This window comes from Odocoileus virginianus, chromosome 5 (assembly GCF_023699985.2).
Source record: "Odocoileus virginianus isolate 20LAN1187 ecotype Illinois chromosome 5, Ovbor_1.2, whole genome shotgun sequence".
In the NCBI taxonomy this organism is placed as follows: domain Eukaryota; kingdom Metazoa; phylum Chordata; class Mammalia; order Artiodactyla; family Cervidae; genus Odocoileus; species Odocoileus virginianus.
The window spans coordinates 33,425,724-33,435,653 of record NC_069678.1 but is presented as its reverse complement, the minus strand read 5'-3'; the positions used below and the strand labels follow the sequence as shown (position 1 = coordinate 33,435,653).

Sequence of the window (9,930 nt, the reverse complement as noted above, 5' to 3'; positions counted from 1 at the left end):
CCAAGTATTTGGTAAATTTATGGTAGTCACCTTACTCATTCTCTCCCATTACTTAAGTAGAGTCCACTCATTAACTTTAGGTTTGTTGGCATCATAGTTTAAACTGTTTAGAAATATCAGTAAACTGAGAAAAGTTGAAATGATATTTGTAGACAGATGATTTGGGTTTTCTTTCTGAGAAGTGCTAGGTGGAGAAGATTATCTATTTTGTACCCTGATGCACTCAATATAGTTTCTTCGTCTTTCCTTATCCTTTTTCCACAGGCTCCAGCAAAACTTAAAAATAAATGTAACAGAATTGGAATTATGATTTCTCAACAATAAAGAAATGATGCTGGGTAGTTTACTACTTGATATCAGTGTGCTCTTGGTACACTCAATGAAGTGCCTTTGAATCAAACCCTTTCAGAGTCTTCCTACTATTGATGTGATGGGGGCAATTACACTGTTTTTCTTGGCTATAAAATGGAATGTTATTTCAATGTTCATGCTCCTGCCACCTTATCCTCCTTTCCTACAATCAACTTTTTCCAAACAAGGCACCTCTCCAAGAAGAAATAAACTTAATGTCGGCAGAATAGAAATTAAATTGAATCAACTTTTCCATGGTGTTAGAAAGTGGAGTGGGTTTATGAGAGTGATTTCAGAAGGTTTATGGGAGGATTCTTTTATGTTTTCAAAGTCATGATATAGCTACTTACACTGAGTTGTAAAGAGCCCTACAATGGTATTTCCCTATAATTTAAATACATGTCTTATTGAACAATGACATATCATTATGCAAAATATCATTAATTTTAATGCAAAATTAGCAATCATTAGAATTATACCTAGTCAAGTGTTAGAAGTATTATTTCCACATTGTGTCAAAGTAGTTAGAAATATGAAATGCATTCTGCTATTTTAGAGCTATTCTGAAATGCACACAAAAGATTTAGATGAGGATAGTGGCAAGACTCAGGGCTTTTTTGGAGAATTTTTTACCCTACTCACTGGTACTTTGTTCAGACTCTATGGAATAAAAACATGGGATAGGAACTGGTGATGACTATGCTATATCTTAAACAAACCTAAAAGCAAAACCAACCAATCAAGCAAGCAAGCAACCAATCAACCAAACAAAAACAAAAACAAAACTGAAAACGTATGCATGTTTTATTACATTTTTAAAGCTTGTTAAATTTCAAAAGGACACTACATCTTTAATTACGGTCTCTCCCTCTATAGTTTATTAATACTCTTGAAGCAAAGAGAGGATTTGGGCTAGACTGTTTGACTATCATTGCATAACTTGTAGTCGAAATAGTGACTTGTTGCCAGCAGCTGACATATCTAGCTGTCTTTGAGTGGATATTTGTAAAGAAAATTCACCTTTCTTTAAAAAGCATATTTCATATATTTGATATGATTACACATGATTTTTATATGTAGAAGCACATTGCTATTGGGCCGAACAATTTTTAACTATTTTGAGTCAAATGTCTATCAAACGTCTATGGACAGAGTTGCTTTTAATTATCCTCCAGAGAAGAGAGATGGTGTCATTTGACCTGTGGGTCTGAATCAAGGGCAATAATTTTTAGTTCTCCCCATACAAGATGCAGCAGATGGCCTGCAAGTGCCCTGAAAAACACAATTCTTTTCCTCTTACTTTCACCACTATTATTCTAATTGTTTCTAAAGGATCGGAACAGGGTTCTAGAAACCTCGTTATGTTCTGTTATTGCCGGAATCTTGAGTTATTGGCCATTCTTATCCTCAGAAGCGAAAGGCCAGGCAACCTTACGTATTTGCATCCTATGACTCAACTCAGTTTTCACTTGGCGGGCTGGAGTGTGTGTGTGTGTGTGTGTGTGTGTGTGTGTGTGTAGGTTCATCCTGAAAGGGCTTGTTTCCAGAGGTTTTCAAATGCAAATGGAGTGGGAGTGGTGGGAGCGGTGGTGGAGCGCGGTGTGTGGGTTGAGGGGATTTGGGGAGATGGTGTCTCAGGCAGTAACTTTATACAAATTCAAGGCCATCACTTCTGCTGCAGATCAAAACAAGGTAGATCTGAGAGATCCCTTAGAAAGATACAGTATCTTCCTCCTCTGGACCGAGGCCAGCTATAAGGCAGGTCCCAGTGCTCGCGCTGTTTGTAGAGAGGGTCCCGAAGACCTCCGGAGGCCAGTTCCCGCGGGCGGCCGGGGGCTCAACTCTAGTGTGGCGAAGGGCAGACGTGTGGTCGGCAGGCTTGGTGCTCCATCGCCGAGGGAGGCCAGCCGCCCGGGGCCGGGCTCGGCTCTCTTTCCCCGGACGCCCCGGAGCGGGACGAGGGCATCGGTTTAGCAGCCTCCACTCTAGTTTCGGCAGCTGCGGCCCTGCATCGTTGGCTCGGACCCGGGCCTCCTGGGGGGCAGTAAGGGAACGAAAACTCCACCTCCACTCTGGCTCTCAGATCGAGGAGAGGAAGCCAAACCAAGGTGTGGTTACACTGGACAACGATACACAGACCGTTGCCTCTTGGGTTGAGTCGGCCTGCATTTTGTAGCCCCAGGAGCGCCAGGTGCGATCCGCGCGGGGACGAGGGTGTAGGGAATCGCCGCCCTCGTCGCCTCCCCACCGCTCTCAGGGGCCTCCCGCGCCCGGGCCGGAGACGTCGGCTCGCCCCCTCACACCCTCGCCGGGAAGGCTGCCCCGGGCCGAAGGCGACCTGGGCAAGGAGGCCGGCGCGAGACGGCGCCGCGGCACTCGGGAGCCGGAGTAAGGCGGAGGCGCGGACCTCGTTCCTGAAAACGCTCGACTTCTCCAGAATTTGTCAAGTATCAAGCAGCTCCAGGAAGGCGAGCTTTCGGGGAAAGCCACTCTGTGGCTCACCTCGTTTGGTCTCTGTCAAGCCCTCGCCTTCCTCCTGTTTCCCGGTGCTCTGCGCTCCCGGGGTCCCCGGCCGTGCGGGCTGAGATCCGGCGGAGAAGCTAGAGCGGCTTTAGGCAGAGCGAAGGGGCCCCCTGCTGGCCGGACGCGGCAGCGCGGCGACCCGCTCCCGGTTCCCGCCGCCCCGCCGCGCCCCGCCCCGCTGCGACCCTCTGCGCCCCCAGCGCTGGGGCGCGTTAAAAGAAACAGAAAACAAAACAAAACAAACACGGCGCCAAAATCCACTCTCACCTCGTCTACTGCTTAAAGGTAAGTGTGAGTCCAGCCTCTCCCACGCCCCTCTCTGACCCTCCCTCTGGTCCTCTGGGCTGAGATCTGGGGGAGACAAAGGGGCGGCTCTCCCCCCTCCACACATGCCGCCCCCCGAAAAGATCATGGCTGCTTTTGAAAGCACGTTTTGCAAGCATCAATATTAAACAAGATACAGCACATGCACACACATAGACACACCCACATACAGACACACACACATACACACCCTCGACCAAACCCACACTTACCAGTCCGGAAGAGGGCTACTGATGTGCATGTTTCTGGAAACATTTCATTAGCTGTCGAAGGAAACGTTTACTAATCCTTGAGGTTGTAGGCAACACCAGTAATTCTGTAGATTGGAAAGAGGCGGGAAGAGGAAGAAAGGTTCCCCTTAGTTTAATCCTACCTGGACGTGAGTCCTATTCTCAGTCCCAAGTCCTCTCGTGGGCAGAAAAGTTTTCATCCTTCTACTGAGGAGGAAGAGAGAGATCCAGCCATTTCTAGGGGGGTGGTTTCCTGTGTCCTGCTCCCGTTCCTCACCAGAGAACGGGGTGGGGAATGTTTGTTTTGTATATCTAGACAATTCATGACTTAGTTCTGTATGGTGTTTTGAAATTAGTTTAACCTTGAAATAGGCTTTGTGCTTTGAGTGGCAGATTTTTGTGTGCTTAGGTACAGGTTATTAGAAATCACAATGTTTCTTTCTATTCAGGCAACCTTGACTTAGAGATGGGCATAATGTCTTATTCTGTGACTTTCAGTAATGTCTGTTGCCTCCGGATGTCTAGTGTCTTTGGAGAAGGAGCAGAGTTTAAAAAACTTGTTATATAAGTTTAGGCAAATAATAGTTATAAATCCAGTAAAAGATCAGTTTGCTTCTTTCTTCACACAGTCTTTGGAGGAGAGAATTAAGGATTTTGACTGTCTCTGGAGACTAGTTTATAGTAGGCAAGATCTAGGAGAGTATCTTTTGAAATGGTATCTGTTTTTTAGTTTTCGTATTTTCAGATGGATGACAGAATATTTGATCTGCTAATAGGAAAGGGAATAAGGCTGATTTGAAGTGGGATCTGGTACCTCTTTTATAGCCAACAATACAGAAGATCTGAGCAGGTCATAGGGACTAGAATTCTGGACGGTAACAATGACAATTAAAATAATAACTAACGTGTTGAGTGTTTACTTATTACCAGGTGCTAAGTTGCAGCCTTTACCTTCATTATCTCATCTCATTCTCACTACAGCCTTATGGATAAGGTACTGTTACAGTCTCTCATTTTATAGACCAGGAAAGTAAAGCTTAGAAAGTTTTATTTATTTGACTAAGGAGACAACAAGTGGTCATCAGAAGAACAGGGATCTGAAAAGTAGGCAGTAGGAGAGATATCTTGAGAAATGATGCTTGTTGTATTGAATTCAAGCTGGTAACATACTAATATTTTAAATCTAAATTTTCGTGTTTCATAAAAAAAAAAGATAATCTTTTCTGGAAAGAAAACATTAGATAAAATGGGAGTACTTGCTGAAAAAAAAATGCTGGTTATCAATTCCCTATCCCTATCTCAGATGAGAAAACTGAGAGAATGAATCAACTTAGTTACCCTGGCAAGGTGCACAGCCAGGCTTGGAAACCAGATTTTCTAATTTCAGCCCCTCAATTTCTTCTACTTAACCACACTGTCCAAACACTGAAAGAGCCTTGGTTTTTCTCAAAATGCTAAGCAGTAAGTCATAGACAGCTCAGAGTCCATATATCTTAGTGAGTAAGCTTTCTTTTAGTTTAATTGTGAATACCTTTTTAGACTTGAAAGGACGCAAGTGTAGAAGTTGTGCTATTCTCAGTGGTGAATTAAATGAGATAAAAACTACATCAGCTTTACTTGAAAAGCAGTTAAAATGATATCTGAAAGACCTAGTACAATTTTAGTCTTCTCCACCCCCCAAGACATATCTTACTACCCCAGTTAAGTCATTCCACGTTTACATTTCTGCTAGCTTCTGTTCATGAAGGAGTTTAACACACAAGATTTTGGTGCTTTTCATCTCCATTCATATATTTTTTCTTTGTTCTGTGAATGGTTACAGTAAAAATGTCAAAACAAATCTCTAGGGTGGCCACTTTAATGACAAACATATATAAAATTAATTCGCAAGAGATTTTAGATTGGCATCCACATTTTAAAGCACACTTACAATGCACTGAAGTATATTGTGTAGAACTGATTTACTCTGTGTTGTAAAGTTAACTCAGGTACCGAATGTGCTTCATAAAATGGTCTTAGGGTTCCTTCATTTTCAGTAGGGCTCAAAGTATCAGAAGAAGCCAGATGAACTGCCTTAAGTCACTGATTGGACTGCAGCCCATGTGCCTCATCTTTCTCAGTCATTTGTGTGCAAATTATTTGGCTGCGTGGCCTCCTGTCAAATCGGGGATCTGTGATTTTTTCTAAAGGTTTAATTTAGTTGAATATGATTGTTAATGTCAAGTTGGGAATTTTTTCTCTCCTACCTCTCATTAAAACCATTACTATCAATATCAGTTTGGAACTATTATGTTATATAATAAAACTTGCTTGTCTGTGTGAATTTGTACCATAAACACTTTCAGAGATTTTTAGACTTGAAAGGCTTTTTGAAATGATCTAGTCTAATCATTTTATTTTACTGATGGATAAATTGATGTCCTGAGAGGTAATTCAGAATTCGCTAGGTCAACCCTCTAGTTAAGGGAAGAATGAGAACCATTTCTCATGAAAACCCAGGTTTTCTGCATTCAGCCTCTAAGGCAAGTGCATTCCCACAGCATCATGTTCCTTCTTTATTTGATTGTCAGAGATTCAGTCACTCATTCAACAACTAGTTATTGCCATGAACTTGGCAGCGTTCCTAGGCATTAGAAATTCAACAAAAGAAAAAATAAAACAATCCAGAAAAAGGCTTAAATTTGTTGAAATTTATATTTTAATGGTGGGTAGAATCAAATGGCAATCTTAATAATGGTTATAAAGATATTTTTCTTAGATTTACCTTTAATGTGTTGTAATGTGTATGGCAGCAAAAGTATGCTGATATTCTTACATGTTTCCTGTGTAAGAAATTTGGGGGTACCCTTCGTGTCAAATAATTAATTGACTAGAAGTTGCTGAGTGGTCAAAGCACACAGTAGCCAAGTAGGTGCTGCCTGTTCAGGTGATCCATTCACGGGTGAAGTGTGATACTTTTCCAGAGTAGTCTTGTGATTTGGGATTACTTGCCTGTGAGATAGCATGGACTTGTGCAGGAGCTGGGATAAAGAAATAATAAAGAGATTAAAGAGGAAATTATTCAACAAGATGTTTTTAAAAATGACACATTTTCAGACGTATATTAGATGCCCTAGCAGATAAACTAAAGGGCCAGGAAGGTGCTAGCTTGAGAGTTTAAGGCAGAAGCCTCGGGTTGGTTTTTGTGATAAACTCAACTTTCCTCTTTAGAATATGATATATAGTAGCCCCTTCAACCCTACCATGGAATAATTGGGGAGGGAAAGGTATAAAAAGTTCAACCCTGTAAAATTCTGGATCTCATTGTGAGATTCATCAAAAATATTTTTCAGAAAATAGAACAGACCATTACAAACAAAACGTACACTGGATGTTGACATGAAAATTTACTGACTGATGAGGATAAAGCAGCTTCCTAAAATCCCTCCCTTGCTGCTTCCCCTACAAGAATTTTGCTTGTCAGAGTTTAAACGTTGATGACCGATGGCCAGTTGTCTCATGTCCACATTCATTTACCACTAGTTAGAGGAAGATTTTTTTCCCCACAGGGTTTTACTATATTTTGCTTAGTAATGAAATGAAGGGTTTTTTTTTTTTTTTTAAACAGATATACAGAGTTGAGCTTTCAGTAATTAGGGGGAGTGAAGATGGGGTAAGGAGAAGAGAGTTTTTTGTCTGATAAAACAAGGGGAAAAAGTACATTTATCCACTAAAATTCTTTTGTGCCCTTCCCTGCCAATTTAATTTGTATTTGTTCTCAGTTCCAATAAAGCAATAATATTTGTAATGTAGTTAATAATATAGTGTAATATATTAGTAATAGGGTAATTTGGCTATTTAACATTTCAGCAATCTATGTGTTAGTCATGTGATAGGCAGGACTGGTTAAAATGAACTGCTGGATGACTATTTCATAGTTAGGGTCGTGCATACATGCTAAATTGCTTCAGTTGTGTCTGACTCTTTGTGACCCTATGGGCGATAGCCTGCCCAGTTCCTCTGTCCATGGGATTTTCCAGGCAAGAATACTGGAGTGGGTTGCCATGCCCTCCTCAGGAGATCTTCCCAATTCAGGGATTGAACTTACATCTCTCACGTCTCCGGCATTGGCAGACAGTTCTTTACCACTAGCGCCACCTGGGAAGCCCTATAATTAGGGTCATCCAAATCCAATTCAGTGTATTGTGAACTGTCGAGGAACTCTTGGAGGATTTCTCTTTCTTGTTGCCTGGATGCCACGTGTTGGTATCAACCAAGGAAATGATTACATTATATCCTCCAGAGAGTCACTGATCTATTTCCTGCCTCTAAGTGTAACCAAGATTACACTACAACTACATGAAGTGTTGTGTTGGAGATAAATGGTTGAATTTTTATCGCTACTACCTCTATCACTGAGACTAGGAGTTAGAACTAAAGAGCTCTGAATCTCTGACTTTTTCTGCCCACAGACCCTCTGAAGAAGCAATAGCATCCTCCTCTTCTAGGATCACTGAAAAAGTAGCAAATCTTAAATAAAGGAAAACATGAGACCTCAGACCTTTTTTATCTACTTTGAGATCTGAGTAAGCTTATGGAGCAGTTATGTTAGCACTCCCAAGTGATGTGACTGAGGTTATCTTTCTGGAGGGGTGAAAAGGTCTTTGTGAAACACTCAACTTTTGGAGCCTCCCCTCTGTAGAAAGAAAGACAGGAAGGAAGGAAGGTGGGGGGGAGGAGAGAAGATAAGAAGGAAGGAAGTGATGGAGAGATGAAGGGGAACGGGAAGGTAAGGGAAGGAAAAAGAAAAAGGGAGGAAGGGGAAAAATGCTTTGACTTGGGGTTGAGTGACAAGAGAAACTTTCAGACTTCAGGTTTATTTTCTCTGCACTAGGTATATAATAATATAGTTTTTATATCTTTTAATCCATACTGAGCTAGGCGTTAAACACTAGGAATAATCTGTTTATAGAAAATAAAGTCATTTCTATTTGAAAACAAATGAAAAAAATAATTATTTTTCCCCAAATGTGTACCCTTTTAATTGATCAGATGCATCCAAGAAATTCTGCCGGCAATTTGAACACTCTGTAGGTGTTGTTGCTGCTCTAGATTTGTCTGCAAGAGGAATTGTAAATGGTATTTACCTTTTAATTAAACAAAGCATCTTGCAAATTAAACACATGTTCTTGCACATCAAAATTTAGTTAACATCCTTTTCATTGTTCATCCTGCTGACACTCTGACAGCATCATGAGTCCACACACAATATAGAATCGCTCTGCTCCCGCCTCCCCTGCACTTTGCATTCCTCGGAGTAGATGATATCACATGCTAGAGTACACTCTGTAACTGACTTCTAATAACTGAGCAGCTTTCCTATTTAATGTACTTAATATTTTGTAAAATATGGGACTGCATTGGTGTGTCCAGAACCTGGAAAGCTTTGGACATTGATCTGACGTATGTCTTATAATCTTACACTGGAAATATGACAGTGAATGACAGAACACCTTAGAGGAATATAAGAAGCTGATAAAGGCAGAAGCACTGCACATGAATGCAGAATCTGGTTTCTAATAGCTACATACTTTTTTACATGCATACTAGTAATTTGACATTTATAATTCAGTGTGGAGCTGAATTTCTGTCATTTTCTTACTGTCAAGTCTTCCACATTTTGAAATAAATGTCCCTTCTAATTATTATATGAATTTGAACTCCAACATTCAATTTTTTCCCCTGTCCCTTATAATGGAGTGCTACATTTAGCTGAAGTCTGATGTGTAAGCGCATTTAGGAAATGGGATCATTTCACATGTATTCCCACAGAACTGTACATGGGAACCCCTTTCTTGACTGTACTCTGCCTTACTTGTGAGAGTATGATTTGAAACTCCTCCATCAGTACTATTTCTAAGAAAATAAAGTTATTAATGGCAGAATGAAACTGAGATAATTAGCATATAGTCTTAACGGGGCAAAAGTCAGAGTTTTTCAGTAAAGCAAAACTGTAGTTAACGACTCAGTTGTACTGGTGCTCACCAGTCCCTTTTATCTCTGTTTATTTATGGTTTGTATAACTGAAATAAAGTCATTTCCTTAGAATATTGCCAAAGGAGAAGTGCTTTCTGCTGTGAAAAGCATCATCTCAGAATAAAGTTAAATAAAATCCAGGGTGAGTGAGGTCTTCCCTTATCATTATGACACTGTGAAGATTTTTTTTTTAATGTTGAGAGATTATTTTTACTATCAGTGTTTAGTTTTAAGGTTTAGGTAAAGAGTGTGTTGAAGAGATGCTACTCATGTAAGAAATCGCTTTGAGGCACAGAAATGATTGGTATGGATAGGGTGGAGGAAAGGGTGAGCAGCCCTTGGTATCATCATAAAAAGCTTCAGCTTAAAGGAATCAGCTGCACACAATCTTGCTCTGCCATAACTAAGCTTTAAAAAACAGAAGTAAATAAAAGTACAATGTGCAAATACATAATTTTATGTTTTAAATTGATACTTATAAAAATAT

At 40.6% G+C, this 9,930-nt stretch overlaps 1 protein-coding gene across 1 annotated transcript in view; it reads left to right on the top strand.

Annotated features, from left to right (window-relative positions):
• Positions 1–2,064: 2,064 nt before the first annotated feature.
• SNX7 (sorting nexin 7) overlaps positions 2,065–9,930 on the top strand; it is a 726,766-nt gene continuing 718,900 nt past the window's right edge. The window contains exon 1 of the mRNA XM_070467753.1: positions 2,065–3,159. The gene's annotated coding sequence lies outside the window, so the exon portion shown is untranslated. The remainder of the gene's footprint in view (positions 3,160–9,930) is intronic.